Raw genomic sequence first — 14194 nt, 5'->3', positions numbered from 1 at the left:
CATAGTATCCTGAAGATTTTACAAGTTGCTCCAAAGCTTTTTAATATCATGGTACCTGGAAGATAACTAAAACAGCTATTCCCAGTAAATTTAAAATGAATTAAGCAGCAATTCATTTTTGTCTGAATCATTGACAAAAATGGATAAATTCCCATTCAGGCAAGATATTGGTACCATAACCCATTTTGTGCCAGATAGACCTAGGACACCATAGGCAATCAGATGAGGCTAGGGGGAGGAGAAGAAAACAGTTGGAACTTGACTTCTTTTTTAAATATCAGCAGGAGACTGCTGGCCAATAAAAATGTGGTTTCTGAGAAAAAGCATGAATTATTATTCACAATATGCAAAGGAAGTTGCAAGTAAGTTCAAATTAAAACCAGTAACATCTTAAGAGTGTTCCTGGGGTAGGGGAGAGTGGGCAGAAAAAGGTAGAAGAAACAAAGTGTTCTTTTATGAAAGAATCTCAAATTTCACTTACCTGGCTTATTTTCTGGTGGTGACTGGATGACAAAAAGTCAGGGATCTGAAAAAGCAATCAGGTGTCTTGTGGAAACAACCAATCACTCCAACCCCAGGAAAGCTACTCCCTTTAATAGACAGTGAATTTTCCAGCTTCATTTATAGGAGGCAGAATCCTGATTACATAATTAGAATATCATGGATTCTCAGGTGAAACTATGTTTGTATCTCTGGAAAGAACAAGGGGATATTTTCCTGAATTAAGCCAATGGTTCAATTTGTCAACTGGTAACTAATGAAGGATCTCTTGTCAAGAACAGTTATTAGCAAATACCTGTCAATTATCTAGCTGACAACTTATTTTGAAAAAACTTATGAATAAAATGGCAAATTGATAAACCTATTTTGTAGTTGTCTTTGCTTTCAGTTTAGAATTAGAAGTGTTCTTCCATTCAGCGTTGGGATAGGGCTGAAAGAAAGAAACTGACCAATGAAATTACTGGGATGATCTCCTAATTCCCTTGATTAGCCCCTGTATGGGACCTCTCTTTGTCACTTATGCATCACTTTCTACTGTGGTTATTTTTTTCATTCAATTATATTTTATTTTCTATTCTGAATTCTATTTCTATTTCTATTTATTTATATATTTCTATTTCTACTTCTATTTCTATTTATATATAATATAATATATAATAATGTAATGTAATATATAATATACAACATATATTATAATATATAACATATATTATAATATATATTATATATTTCTATTCTATTTCTATTTATTTATGTATTTACATTTCTATTCTGAATTCTCTCCCACAGGTGCAAACATAAACCTGTTGTAAAGTCTCTCATATATTTTTGCAAAATCAAATTCCTGCATTAAACTTGTCCAGAAAGAGAGAAGAAATGAATAAAAGAAGAAAGAAACAACAGAAGGTAGGAAGGAATAAAGGTAGGAATAAAGAAAGGAGGCAAGAATGAAAAAGAAAGAACATAAGAAAGAAAGAAAAAAGAAGGGAAGGAAGGGAGGAGGAATTAAGGAAGAACAAGAAGGAAGAAAACTTCAACGTGCACTTGAGTCCTTCATTTCTCTATCTGCAGGCGCGTAGCACGCTTCATCGCGCGTCTTTCAAAATTGTAGTTTGTAATTGTGTTGGTCAGAGTTCCTAAGTCTTCCAGAGTGCATTATCATTGCAGTATTGTGTTACAATACAGTAACAGTTACAGTATTACAGTATTGTGTTTACTGTATAAATTGTTCTGGTTCTGCTCACTTCACTTTGCATCAATTCATAGGAATCTTCCTAGGTTTTTCTGAAACCATTCCATTCACCATTTCTTAAAACACAATGCTGTCCCATCCCTTTCCCCTACCTTACGCTGTTCAGTCATCAGTTGATAAGCCCATCAGTTTCAATTATTTCCTACTTATGCTGTATATAGCTTATTTGAATATATTTGTTTGATGGTTGTCTCCCCCATCATATTGTGAACTCCTTGAGTTCAGGGACATTCATCTGCCTCTTTCGGAAACTCCAGCACTTATCACAGTGCCTGGAAGATAGCCAGTACTTGATAAATGTTTACTCTCTGGTAAGAGAACTGAATTTTCAAATTTATGAACAACAAAGTGGAATAGTTGTGAGTGCCGGCAAAATTAAGAGTAGGCTCATCTCTGTGCCTAGATAAAAAATAGTGGAAGAGGTGATCATAGGAATGAATTGATTGAGGAACTGGGAAATTAGGGTATTCAAGGGAACATGAGTATCTGTGTGGAATCTAGTATAAAGGAATCAAGGTGGAGAGACTATGAGTCAGACATTGAACTCATTGAAGAAGGAAGAAGAAAATCCTGGGGGGTCAGTAGATAATAACCACCAGGAGCTTGACTTTGTGAGAAGTAAAGGCAGAGTCTGGATTTGGCAACAGGGAATAAAGAGTATTCTAACTCCCCCACCTCTACCACTGATTGGGAAATAGGGGGTATGGAGAAAATGGATGCAGTACTGGAAAGCCTTCAGAAGATATTCATGTCTCAGTGAGTATCAAAAAAAAAAAAATAGGAGAAAAAAATAAAAGAAGCTTAAGATTCAAGGAAATGTGTTCATTCTGGAGCCATTCCAGAGGGCCCAATGAAAGAAGTAGACAGATCTGGGGTGGAACCTTGTGTAGTAGAACTGAAGTGAACTGGAATAAGGAAAGAGGACAACTTGGGTTGGGGAGTGAGGTTTGTACCCAGAGATTCAGTATGAGTGGGATGAGGAGAGTAAAAGGGCTGGCAACTTGAGACTCATTGAGAAATGAGTATGAGGCATAACAGAAGATAGGGAGAATCTGTTAAGGTAGTATTACCAATGGGATATTAGCAACTGCTATGAATATGTTTTTTGTATTTTATGTATATTTTGGATATACGTATGTATTTTATATATATGTATAATAAATTTTAGTGTTCAAATCACAAGATATAATCATCACTCTTCACTTAAAACTGAACCAGTATAACATTTATTCTGTACGCTAAGAACAGACAAAACATCACTATAGAAATACAAGAAAACAAACTCAACAGGGCAACAAAAATCTTTATAAAGACGTTACCAGCCCTGAGAGCACTGCCAGCTCAATTCACTTTCACAGCTGGAAGCTCCTTGATAACAGCTACTTAAAAGGGTCTTAAGCTAAACTTCCTTCTCTGACTGGGTTCCCCTCCAGTGAGTTTCCCTTCATCTATTTCTCCTCCCCAGCAAGTCTCTGTTACTGCTGCTGGTTTCTCATCCCCCAATGCTCGAAGCTCATTTTCTTCACACTCATTTTCTCAACAGCTCTCTCTCTCTATAGTTTTACTCGGTACTGGATTGGCTCAGTGCAGAAAAGCATGAGAGTTCACGGTGCATAACTGACTCTATGTGACTCAACATGGGATATAGCACAACTGCAAAAACATCTGTGCTCAGTGGGGGATGGTTGTGTGGGCCCATTAATGGACAGGGAAGATCTTCATATTCCATTAACCCTACAGGGAGGAAGGTACTGTTCAAGTTCCTCCTTTAAGTCTCAAAATTGTGGCAGGAGGAAATGTATTCTGGGAGGTCACAGAAACCAGACTTACAAGGAATAAGGGTAGGAGGAGGTATAAAACATAGGGAGTTTGGGAGGCAGAAGACTCTGGCACAGGAGTTGAGGGTTAGTCAGAATGGGAGGGGGCACCTAGGAACTGTCTTCTTTAGGTGGACAGTGGTGGAATTATGACAACAAGCTACCAGGTGCTTGATTGGCCTGGGTTACTGCCAGAGGAGGTCTTCGAGAGGCAGGTGAGGGATGGTATTGTCTGTGCTTCCTGTTGGAATCACCACAAACACATCAGAGTTCTTTTTTCAGAAAACGGTAGTCTACTAGAGTCAAACTTGAAATTTTGACTCTAATCTTTTTTTTTTTTTAAATAAAAGTTACTTCTTTTCATTGCTATTTCACTTCTCCTGGAATAAGGATTCCTGGTTGTCTCACTTCAAAACTCTTCCTCTGATTGAGTGGCACAGTTCTTCTCAAGCCCCCTTTCACACTTTCTAGCTCTGCTTTGTGTTCTCTTTTCCCATTAGAATGTACCCTTCTTGAGTTCAGGGACTATCTTTCTTGTTGTTTGTATTTTTATCCCCATTATTTTGTTCAGTGCCTGGCACATAGTAGGCACTTAAAAAATAAATGTTTATTAAATAGAAAATGAATGGTGGTATTAGGTAGCTCTCATAAGATCACTTTATATTCTCGTTTTATCCCCACCATCATTCTGGGAAGTGTTATTGTTATTTCTACTGAAGTACAAGGAAACTGAAACAGGCACAGGTTTTGTGGCCACACAGGTGCTAAGAGTCTGAGGTTGCATTTGAATTCAGGTCTTCCTGACTCCAAGCCTAACACTATCTACTGGGCCAACCAGTTGCCTCAGTTATTTTACTGAGACCTCCTTTTGCTTCAGAGAGATGGCACTTTCCCTCAAGTTTGTCACTACAAAAGAATCAGATTTCTTCAGTTTGTGCCTAGTGTGAACATAATTCTTCTACAAGCCAATCAAATAAGCTAAAGTTTCCCTTTTTCTTAGGGGAACCAGAAAAATGGAGTAACATAACTAGCCAATCAGGAGGACTTCTGATGCCCAGGGCTGCATAATATAGTGATGGGGTACTTGGGTACTTGTGCTTGGACTTCATTTCCAACACCATATCTCTCTCTACTCTCAAAACACTATCCTTGGCAGTTTCTCCCCAACCCAAGGACACTATACCTAACAATTATTCATGAGTGGACCCCAGCAAAACACTTATCTTTCTGGTATAGTAACAATCGGCACCTATAGGAATTATTAGTCTGAACTGGTTTTGTACTGGCTCATAAAGATATTCTGCCCAACTCTCTACCTCATTATATGCATTCTGGGTTCCTCAATATGTGTATCCTAGACTTTAGACACATGTATACTCCCTACATCTATCTTGTCAAACAAGACATTGATTGGTGGCAGACTGTGCAATCCCCAGAGGGCCCTGACCTATAGTTAACTTAGTGACATAGCAGACCTAAAAACCACACCTTGCTGTGCCGTCTCTCTCCTTGGGCTTTTTCCAGTGAACTCTGGGTAACACACCTGTGCAGTAGATACAAAAAGTACATGGTCCTTTAAGAACTGACCACCCCATAACCACTCCCTAATACTCCCCAAATCACCTAGTTAGCATACTTGACACATTCTTTACTATAGTGTTTCCTACATAAACTTTAACTGTACCCTTTTTAGGCATAGTTTACTGGCTACATTTCTTGCTCAAAGAGCAAGCCTCAAACCCAATTCACTCTGGAGCTCATAGACTGGACAAGTCTCTACCACAGAGTGGAATTAAATACTAAATAGTAATTGTTTCTCTTTTACCCAGGAACCCTGAGCGTCTTCTCCCAGTTTGATTTTTTTTTTTCTTTTTGATTAAAGGGGCCATCCCTTTAGCAACTGCTTAAAGAAGCCTTTTCATTGAATGGGGGTATCTCACTCAAAGTGAGAATGCTTACAGGACCTTAGCCTGAAAGGGCAGGGTCTCACTTGGCATCCTGGGCCATCTCCAGTCCTCCTGATGAATATCAGGCCACTGGACCCAGGTGGCTCAGGAGAAGAAAGTGAGGTTGGTGACCTTGCACAGCTCTTCCTCAAAGTCAACTGCAGGTCATGTCATCCTCTTGATGTCATGGTCCTCTTAGAGAACCAAGGACAAACAACAACAACGGTACCCCTCTAAAGCTGCAAGTTCCTTAAGAACTTTTGCCCTCTGAAAAGTGTAAAAATAAACCTTTGCCAACTTGACTTAAACAGCTCGAGTCCATGAATTCATTCTAGAACACCCAGTTCTGATTTCCAGTCTTTGGGGGTCTCTGAATCCCCCTAAACTGCACCAATGTTGGTGATCCTTTGGGGAAGTAAACTTTAGCTGAACTCAGAGATACCTGCAACTGCTGAAACCAGTATTGACCAGCTAAGAGAAAAACAAAAATTTTGGTTTCTCACTTATCTAAAGAGTAGCAAACATTGTCCTTTCTCATTTATTTTACTTACAGATATCTTCTCCCTAGACCCCCACTTCATTGTGTTTCTCTGTTAATCCTGACTTGGCCATATATCTATCCTAAACACCTCAAATATGTATAAATCCCTCTCCCTTTATAACTCCCCTCTTAGCAGGTGCAAAGCTCCTTAGGCAAAAAATGCAGCTATGATCTTTGTAAATTGTGAGACCCTGGTTCCTCCCAGGTCTCCCTTTGGGACCTTGGTTTTCTTCCATTTTAACAGTTCACAGGGGTTTTCTTTTCAACAGAAGTACAAAGAGGAGCAATGACTAGGAGTTTCAGAGGGACACATCTAAGCTTCGAAGTAGATAACAATTTAAAACTGTTCCTTTGGGAGGCTGAATAGTTATCTGACTTCTGACCCCAGCCCTAGGTACAAAATTCTCCACCCACAAAACTTGAATTCACCTCTATTCTGACACATGTAACACTTGCACAAATGCTCTGGGATCTGACAGCAACAGTACACAAGCAGATATCTTAGAGCTTAGACAGTCATTCAAGCCCTGAAAGTTCTCCCTGGCCCCCCAAAAATATAGAATTTAGGAAAATCCTGTTTAGGTAGAAGGAAAATACCACAGATGCTAAAGACTACAATATTTATTAAAAATGGACAATTTTAATGTTCAAAACTTCATGAGAGAAAGATATAAAAACTTAAATGAAAAGCTTAAATGTGACATCACCAGGTCACACCAAACTGAGCTGCAAAACCCAGCTATGACTGTGAACATGTGTGGACACTTGGGTTTGGAGGAGCTGAGGGGCATAAAAGTGCATGTAATATCTGTTGGGGCTCCCAATTTCTCTTCAATTCTGTGTTTATTTCCCCACCTTCCCCTCCACAGGGCAGCACCTTCTGTAGTGCCTAAACATCATTAGGAATCCTCTTCATGTTTTATGTTCTCTCAAGTCTTGGTTTTCTAAGTGAAGAACTAGAGCCACTTCCTGGGACCAGGGCCAAGAGCTTTGGTTTGATTCAGATTCTGTACAAATTTGGACTTTCCTGCAAACTTAGCCACAGTGAAGTTTTTATAGATTGAGATTGTCATGAATTATAAAAAGTAAAAAAAAATTTAAATCTCAGTAGTGGCTTCAGTTGTATCTTCTGTTATGGTAGAAGTTTGGGTTCTTCTCGATGTTGTGGTAGGGGCTTGGGTTGTATTTAGTTCTGAAAGGCTTAAATGTCTCCACGACTCCATTTGACATACAAGACCCATCAGGATAATTGCAACAGCTGTAGCAGAGAGACCAATGGAAAGGCAAGTTATTCCTGCGACAAAGTATTGTGGAATGTAGCCAAAGGAAGCAACTGCTGAAATAGCGGATCCAGTTAAAATCAGTATTCCTCCCAGGATGATTATGCCAAGGGGGCATTTGTATTTGGTCCAGCAAGTTTCTTCTTGCGATCTTGGTTGAGAAGGGACCAGCTGAGCATCACTGATCTCCATATCTTCCTTTGGACCTTGTCTTCCTAAGAACAGGATGAACTTTGGGCCTGGGGAAAGAAAGTTCAAAAAATCATGACTTTTTTCTCTAGGACTAAAGGAGACTTTCCCCATAAATTATAATCATTCTGCTTTCAGCTAGAACTCATTTGATTTCACGATCATCCAATGTGAATGTAATTAGTCAGAATGTTACATCCCATCTGGGATTTTTTCTCAACTCTGTCTCTGAGAAATTATTTTCAGAGGTTATATGGGGATGTTGGCAAAATTAATAGACAGGTAGGTACACACTGATGAACATCTACTTCATTCATTCTGTTTTTCACTGTACTTTTTAAAAAGTATTTTTAAAAAGTTCTTTCAATGAAGTCATTCTTAGAACTTTGGGTGCTTTTATAAACCTGGTGACCATTTAATTATTGTATACTAATACAGTTGTAAGAGATGAGAGGATTTTATTCCTCTATCTTAATTAATGTAGTTATAAAACATAACCAGAGATTAGGAGTTAAATAGATTTTAACATCTACTCATGCTTTTAAATATGGCCCTCTCTGACTGAGACAGAAGGAAAGCAAGATCATGGAACAGAAAAATGATTGGCCATGTTCCTGGAATGACCGTTAAAAGACACAGTCCAGCTAATTCTCTACTGGCAGAGCAAGTTGGTCAAAAGATTTTGGAAAACAATTTAAAATTATGTAAGAAAAGTTAACAAAACTGTTTATATTCTTTAACCCCGGGGTTCCATTGCTGGGTTTCTACCCTAAGAAGGATGGTGACAAGAAGAAAAGATTTATCTGTACAAAAATACTCATCATATTACTATTTATAATAAAAAAAGTTATTAGCAAACGGTGTGCCCAGTGACTGGGGAATGGCTGAGTAGGAAAGTAGACCAACATCTCACATCTAATATAGTACAATAAATTCCAAATGCATAAGTTAAAAAAAAAAAAAAAGACACAGCCCTGTCAATCTCTTCAGGAGCTGGGGTCTACTTCAAGTGAGGGTCCCTTCTTGACTGATTAAATGGCTCTTTCTAATTCTTCTCTCAAACCTTAAAATGGCAGGACTGAAGTTTGGGGGTTTTGGGGGGGTTTTTTTGTTGTTTTTTTTAAGTCAAACATGTCCTTATCAATCCCATTTATGTTTTAAATCCAGGGATTTCAAATCCCTTTATGATCAATAAATGTCACTTCTTGGCTTTTGGGCCAAGATGGTATATATGTTTTACGTAAATTTGTGGATAGTGTCTAACCTAGTTAATAGCTTCTTCCATTAAAGATCATTTCTGAAGTTTGTCAAATGTCAGTTTAACTAATTAACCTCTTATGAAGTAGGCAGCTTAGTACAAAGAAAAGAGGTGGAAGGGAATGGGGAGACTCTTGTACTATCTTCCCAACTGATGGTCTGCATAGTTTCAGGTTCTGCTAACATCACTATTGGTTCTATTTTAAGACCAAAGCTAGAGGACCAAAAGAATTATTAAGTTCCAATAATGATGGAAATGCATTTAAAAGAAAGTATAGTAAATTGTTTTAGTTGAACAGCATGAAGATTGGAAACAAAACACAGAAAAATTGATGGCAAAGCTAAAAACAAAAATAGGAGCTAAGAAATTAATTAGGAGGTGAAAGTAGGCTAGGTAGGAAAGCAACCCAAACCCTCCTCTCTCAATTTGAGCATTATGAGGGTGGGGGGAAGATTGCTTTTAATACCCTGAAGTTGGCTTTCTATTCACCTGGGACAGATCTGGCCTCAACTTATCACGGAAGTACAAAAATGAACAGACAAAAGCAGTCTTTACTGCTAAGGAGGAAGGAAGCTTTAGATTTTCTTCTGCCTTTCTGTATCTTGAAATTACTTTAAAGTCAGGACTTTAAACTTCTTGACCCAAAACCAAGGTTGGGGAATAGATATCAAAGATACCTTGGATAAAGCAGATGCGATCAAATGGTTTCCTTTAGTGATGGTAAAGCAATTGGTTCTCCAACCTAAAACCATTCACAAGTTAGTCTATTCTAAAGACCTATTAATAGTGTGTCCCTGGAGTCAGCAGCAAAGGATACTTTGAATCCCAAAATTTTAACAGACTCCAAAGTAAAAGTTTAATAGTCCTGCAGCCAGGTTTCCAGCTTTGTGGATCTGAGAAGGGAGGGTGGGGGTGAGGGAGAGAAAAGTCACAGAACAAAAATTGGGGAGTTATTCAAAAACAGCTGTACTTTCTGTAACCAACAGTTCTGAAGATTAGAGCAACCCTAGTTCCTTTTTCCTTCTAATCTTCCACAAGACAGACCCAGTAAAGAAGTAGAAAAGGCACTAACATTGTATTTTTTTTTTCAGAAATTTCTCAACCTTCTGAGAATTTATTTTGGTTTGGGTTTGACACATTAGCTTTTCCTAGTACCTCAGCCCAGAGTATCTCCCAATCCCAAGTAGTCTTGTAAGAGAAAGCCCTATGTCAGACTCTCTACTTAGGTCCCTAGGGAGCTCTGTCCATAGAGCCCTGGTCCTGGAATCACAAGACCTAAGTTTAGATGTGGCCTTAGGCCTGTCACTTTCCCACTATCTGCTTCAATTCCATCATCTATGTAATGGGGATAATAATAGCACTTACTTCCTACAACTGTTGTGAATGTAGAAGTTTTTGAGTCATTTTTCAGGTATATCTGATTCTTTGATTTCTTGGTAAAGTCACTAGAATGGTTGGCCATTTTATTCTCTAGCTCATTTTAGTGATGAAAAAACAGAGGCAAACAGGGCTAAGGTAATTGCCCAGGGTCACACAGATAGAAAATGTCTGAGGCCAGATTTGAACTCAGGAACGTGAGTCTTCATGACTCCATTCTGGGCACTTTATCTACTGTGTCACCTAGATATCTATATATATTTGAGATAACGAGTCAAGTGCCTTGCAAAATTTCAGTTGTAGTATATGTGCCAACTATTATATTTAGGATTTTCATAGACTACAGGATTTGTTTGGTCTTTAAGGTCTGTTTTTTAAAGACCAGTTTAGAGTACTTCCTTCACATCACCCACTGACTACACTTGTTTTATAGTAAATGGCCTATAACATTATTTCCAGATATCATGACAAATAATAAGAAGTGACTGCCAGAGACAAGGAGAATCATGTTTCCATAATACTTTTATCTATCCCCATAACATCAGTATTTCCTTCTATGCAGGACACTTTTTAGAGTTGGCCAGACTTCTGGGTTACCTTGGGAGGCAGTAGGCTCCTGCCTCATCTTTCTGCCAACCTACACTATAGGTCTTCCAACAGAGGCCTGATGACTGCTTTTGTGCATGGGTTGGAATGGATGGCCCTCAGGATACTTTTCATTTCTGAAGTTCCATCTCAGCTTCCTCCTAGGATCCATCCTATTCCAAGTCTCCACCTCAGTGTCCTACCTCATACAGAACATGACAAAAGTGGTGCTCACATTCACACCCACCCTTCAACCTGGCTCTTTCTGCTAGTGGCACTACCACCACCAGTCAACCAGACTCATGATCTCCAAATTATCTTATCTCCTCTCTCAGTAACTAATTGAACTACCTACCTCTATAGAGTGTCTTAACTATTGCCTGTTTTCTACTTCTACAACACCCCACCCTTTATCTCTTCTATTCTAAACCAGTGGTGTTGAACTCAAACTGAAATAGGGCATTTATTGAAATAGGCAAGCCATATATAAGGATCCCTGGGTTGGGGAACACATATTGACTTCATTATATTTCAATCCGATTCAGACAACACTGGAGACCTCTGTCCCAAATATGATTGCAATGCTGCCAAAATGGCCATCTTACTGTCAATCTCTGCCCTCCCATCCTTTCTTCAAACCACTTCCCAAGTTATATGTCCACTGCACTGCTCTAATCATGGCATTCCTCCACTCAGAAACCACAAGAGGCTTCCTCTTCTACTTTCTTATACTAGCTGGCTAATTTGTGATCCTGGCACTCAAGGCCTTCTACAATCTGCCTCCTCATATTCTTCCATGTTTCACTCTTATCATCTTTTTTTGAGTATTCTACATTTTAACTAGTGTATATATCTTGTATATATGTAATATAATACACGTATACATATGTCCATGTATACATTGCATATAATATATATATCTTGATATCTTACCTGTCTCTAAGCCTTTTCTTCAAGCCTGGAATGGATTCTCCTCTCCCCCTCCCCACTCTATTAAGTCTCTTCCCTTCTTCCAAGGGGAACTTAATTATTACTTCCTTGAAGAAACTTTTCCTGAGTCAATGTGCTTCTACCTCAAGTTTCATACTATTTTGCCTGACCCTCTCCTTTGCATTTTTCCTCCCCACTCTTCTATTGGGGGGAGTTCTATCTATGCCTTTCCTCCTTTACTGTGCAAGCTAGCAAAGACAAGAGTTATGCTTTTTGTTATTGTCTTTGCAGGGACTTGCATACAGCAGATGCTTAATATTTGTTGCTTTCATTCAGCACTGCTCAGAGAAGTCAAACTGAAGCCCAAGTCAGCTATAAGAACAAAATTTCCCTTTAACTCTAAGTATCATTTACAGGTTGCGGTTGTGATAATTAAAATAAGTGAGACATCTGAGTCTTAAACCACACAAATACTTGAATGAATATCCTGCATCCATTATTGAAAGAACTATGGCCTCTGATATGGGGCCCAGCTCCTAGAAAGAAACAGAGTGCTCCCTTTGGAAATGATTCATGTTCAAGGGACTCCCGATTTTGCTACTTTCTACATAGTATTTTTAAAATCATAATATCTTGAAGACAACCAAAGCAGATATTTCCAGTTAATTTAAAGGAAGTTAGGGAGCAATTCATTTTTGTCTGAATAATTTACAAATATAGACAAATACTCATTCAGACAGAAAATAAGACATTGATATCAAAACTCATTTTGTGCCAAATAGATCTAGGGGAGGGTGGAGAAGAAGGTGAGATCAAGGGGGATGTGAGAAACCAAAACAAGTTGGAACTTGACTTCATTTTAAATATCAGCAGGAAACTACAGGACAGTAGAAGTATAGTTTCTGAGGAAAAACAAGTGTCATCATTGAGGATATGCAAAGCAATTTGCAATTATTTTTGAATCAAAAGCAGCAACATTTTATGAGTGCTTCTGGGGGTGAGGTATTGCAGAAAAATAGAAGAAACAAGGTGTTCATTTATGAAAGAATCTCAAGCTTCACTTACTGGCTTATTTTCTGGAGGTGACTGGATGACAAAAAGTCAGGGATCTGGGAGAACAACCAGGTATCTTGTGAAACATCAGCTTCTCTGACCTAAGGAAAGCTCCTCTCATTAGCAGATCTTGCATTTCCCAACTTCATTTATAGGAGGCAGAAGCCTGATTAGGAAATTAGAATATCCTGCATCCTCAGGTGACTCATTTGATCTGGAAAGATCTAGGGAATATTTTCCTGAATTAAGTCAATGATTTAATTCTCAACTGGCAGTTGATGAAGGACTTCTTCCCCAGAGTATTTATGAGCAACTACCTGTGAATTTTCTAGCTGGCAACTGATTGTGAAGGAACTTATGCATAAAATGTCAAACTGATCAACTCCTTTTGAAGTTGCATTGGCTTTCAGCTAAAAACTGAACAACTAAGAACATTTAATGTTGGGGGCAGGACTGAAAGAAAGAAATTGTTAAACAAAACGATCATAACTGGCCTTCCTAACTTCCTAGATTAGCACCTAAGTGATATATCTCTTTGGCACTTATCATGAATCATTTTCTATTGTGGTTATTTTTGAAATTCAATTTCATTTTATTTTCAATTCTAAACTCTTTCTGCATCACATGGGGGAAGGCTAAATATTTTGCACATACATATATCTATGCCAAACAAATTCCTGCATTGGCTACATCAAGAAAGAAGAAAGAAAGAAAGAAAGAAAGAAAGAAAGAAAGAAAGAAAGAAAGAAAGAAAGAAAGAAAGAAAGAAAGAAAGAAAGAAAGAAAGAAAGAAAGAGAAAGAAAGGAAGGAAGGAAGGAAGAAAGGAATGAAGAAAGGAAAGAAGGAGAGAAAATAGGAAGTAAGAAAGGAAGGGAGGGTGGAAAGAAGGAAGGATGAAATGATTACAGGAAGGAAGGATGGAAGAATGGTAGAAAGGCTGGAAGGAAGGAGGAAAGAAGAAAGAAAAAAGAGAAAAAAGAAAGTTTCAGTATACACTTTGAGTTCATTATTCCTCTGTCTGCAGGTGGATAGCATACTTCATCATGAGTCTTTTGGCATCGTGGTTGGTCATTGTGTTGGTCAGAGTTCTTAAGTCTTACAAGATTCACTATGTTTAAAATATTGTGTTTACTATATAAACTGGTCCTCTGGTCCTGCTCACTTCACTTTGTATCTGTTCATAGATGTCTTCCCCAGTTTTTCTGAAACCATACCTCTCATACTTTCTTAAAGAACAATGTTATTCCATCACATTTATATACCTTAACTTCTTCAGCCACTAGTTGATCAGCAGCCCATCCATTTCCAGTTCTTTGCCACCTCTAAACAAACTGCTGTATTTTTGTACATTTGGGTCCCTTTCCTCGATCCCTTTGGGATACAGATCTAGTAACAATATGAATGGATCAAAGGATATCCACAGTTTAAATGCCTTTTGGGCCTAGTTCCAAGTTGATTTTCAGA

The 14194-nt window shown here is 38.3% G+C and overlaps 1 long non-coding RNA gene across 1 annotated transcript; it reads right to left on the bottom strand.

Annotated features, from left to right (window-relative positions):
- Positions 1-6677: 6677 nt before the first annotated feature.
- On the bottom strand, positions 6678-12942 carry LOC140504803 (uncharacterized). Its single transcript, XR_011967249.1, has 2 exons — positions 12742-12942; positions 6678-7576 (listed from the first exon to the last, which is right to left on the bottom strand). It is a non-coding gene; the product is annotated as an uncharacterized lncRNA (long non-coding RNA).
- Between the last annotated feature and the right edge of the window lie 1252 nt (positions 12943-14194).

The sequence above is a fragment of the Notamacropus eugenii genome, chromosome 1 (assembly GCF_028372415.1).
Source record: "Notamacropus eugenii isolate mMacEug1 chromosome 1, mMacEug1.pri_v2, whole genome shotgun sequence".
Classification (NCBI taxonomy): Eukaryota; Metazoa; Chordata; class Mammalia; order Diprotodontia; family Macropodidae; genus Notamacropus; species Notamacropus eugenii.
The sequence above is the reverse complement of the archived record's forward strand: the minus strand, read 5'-3'. Positions and strand labels throughout refer to the sequence as shown.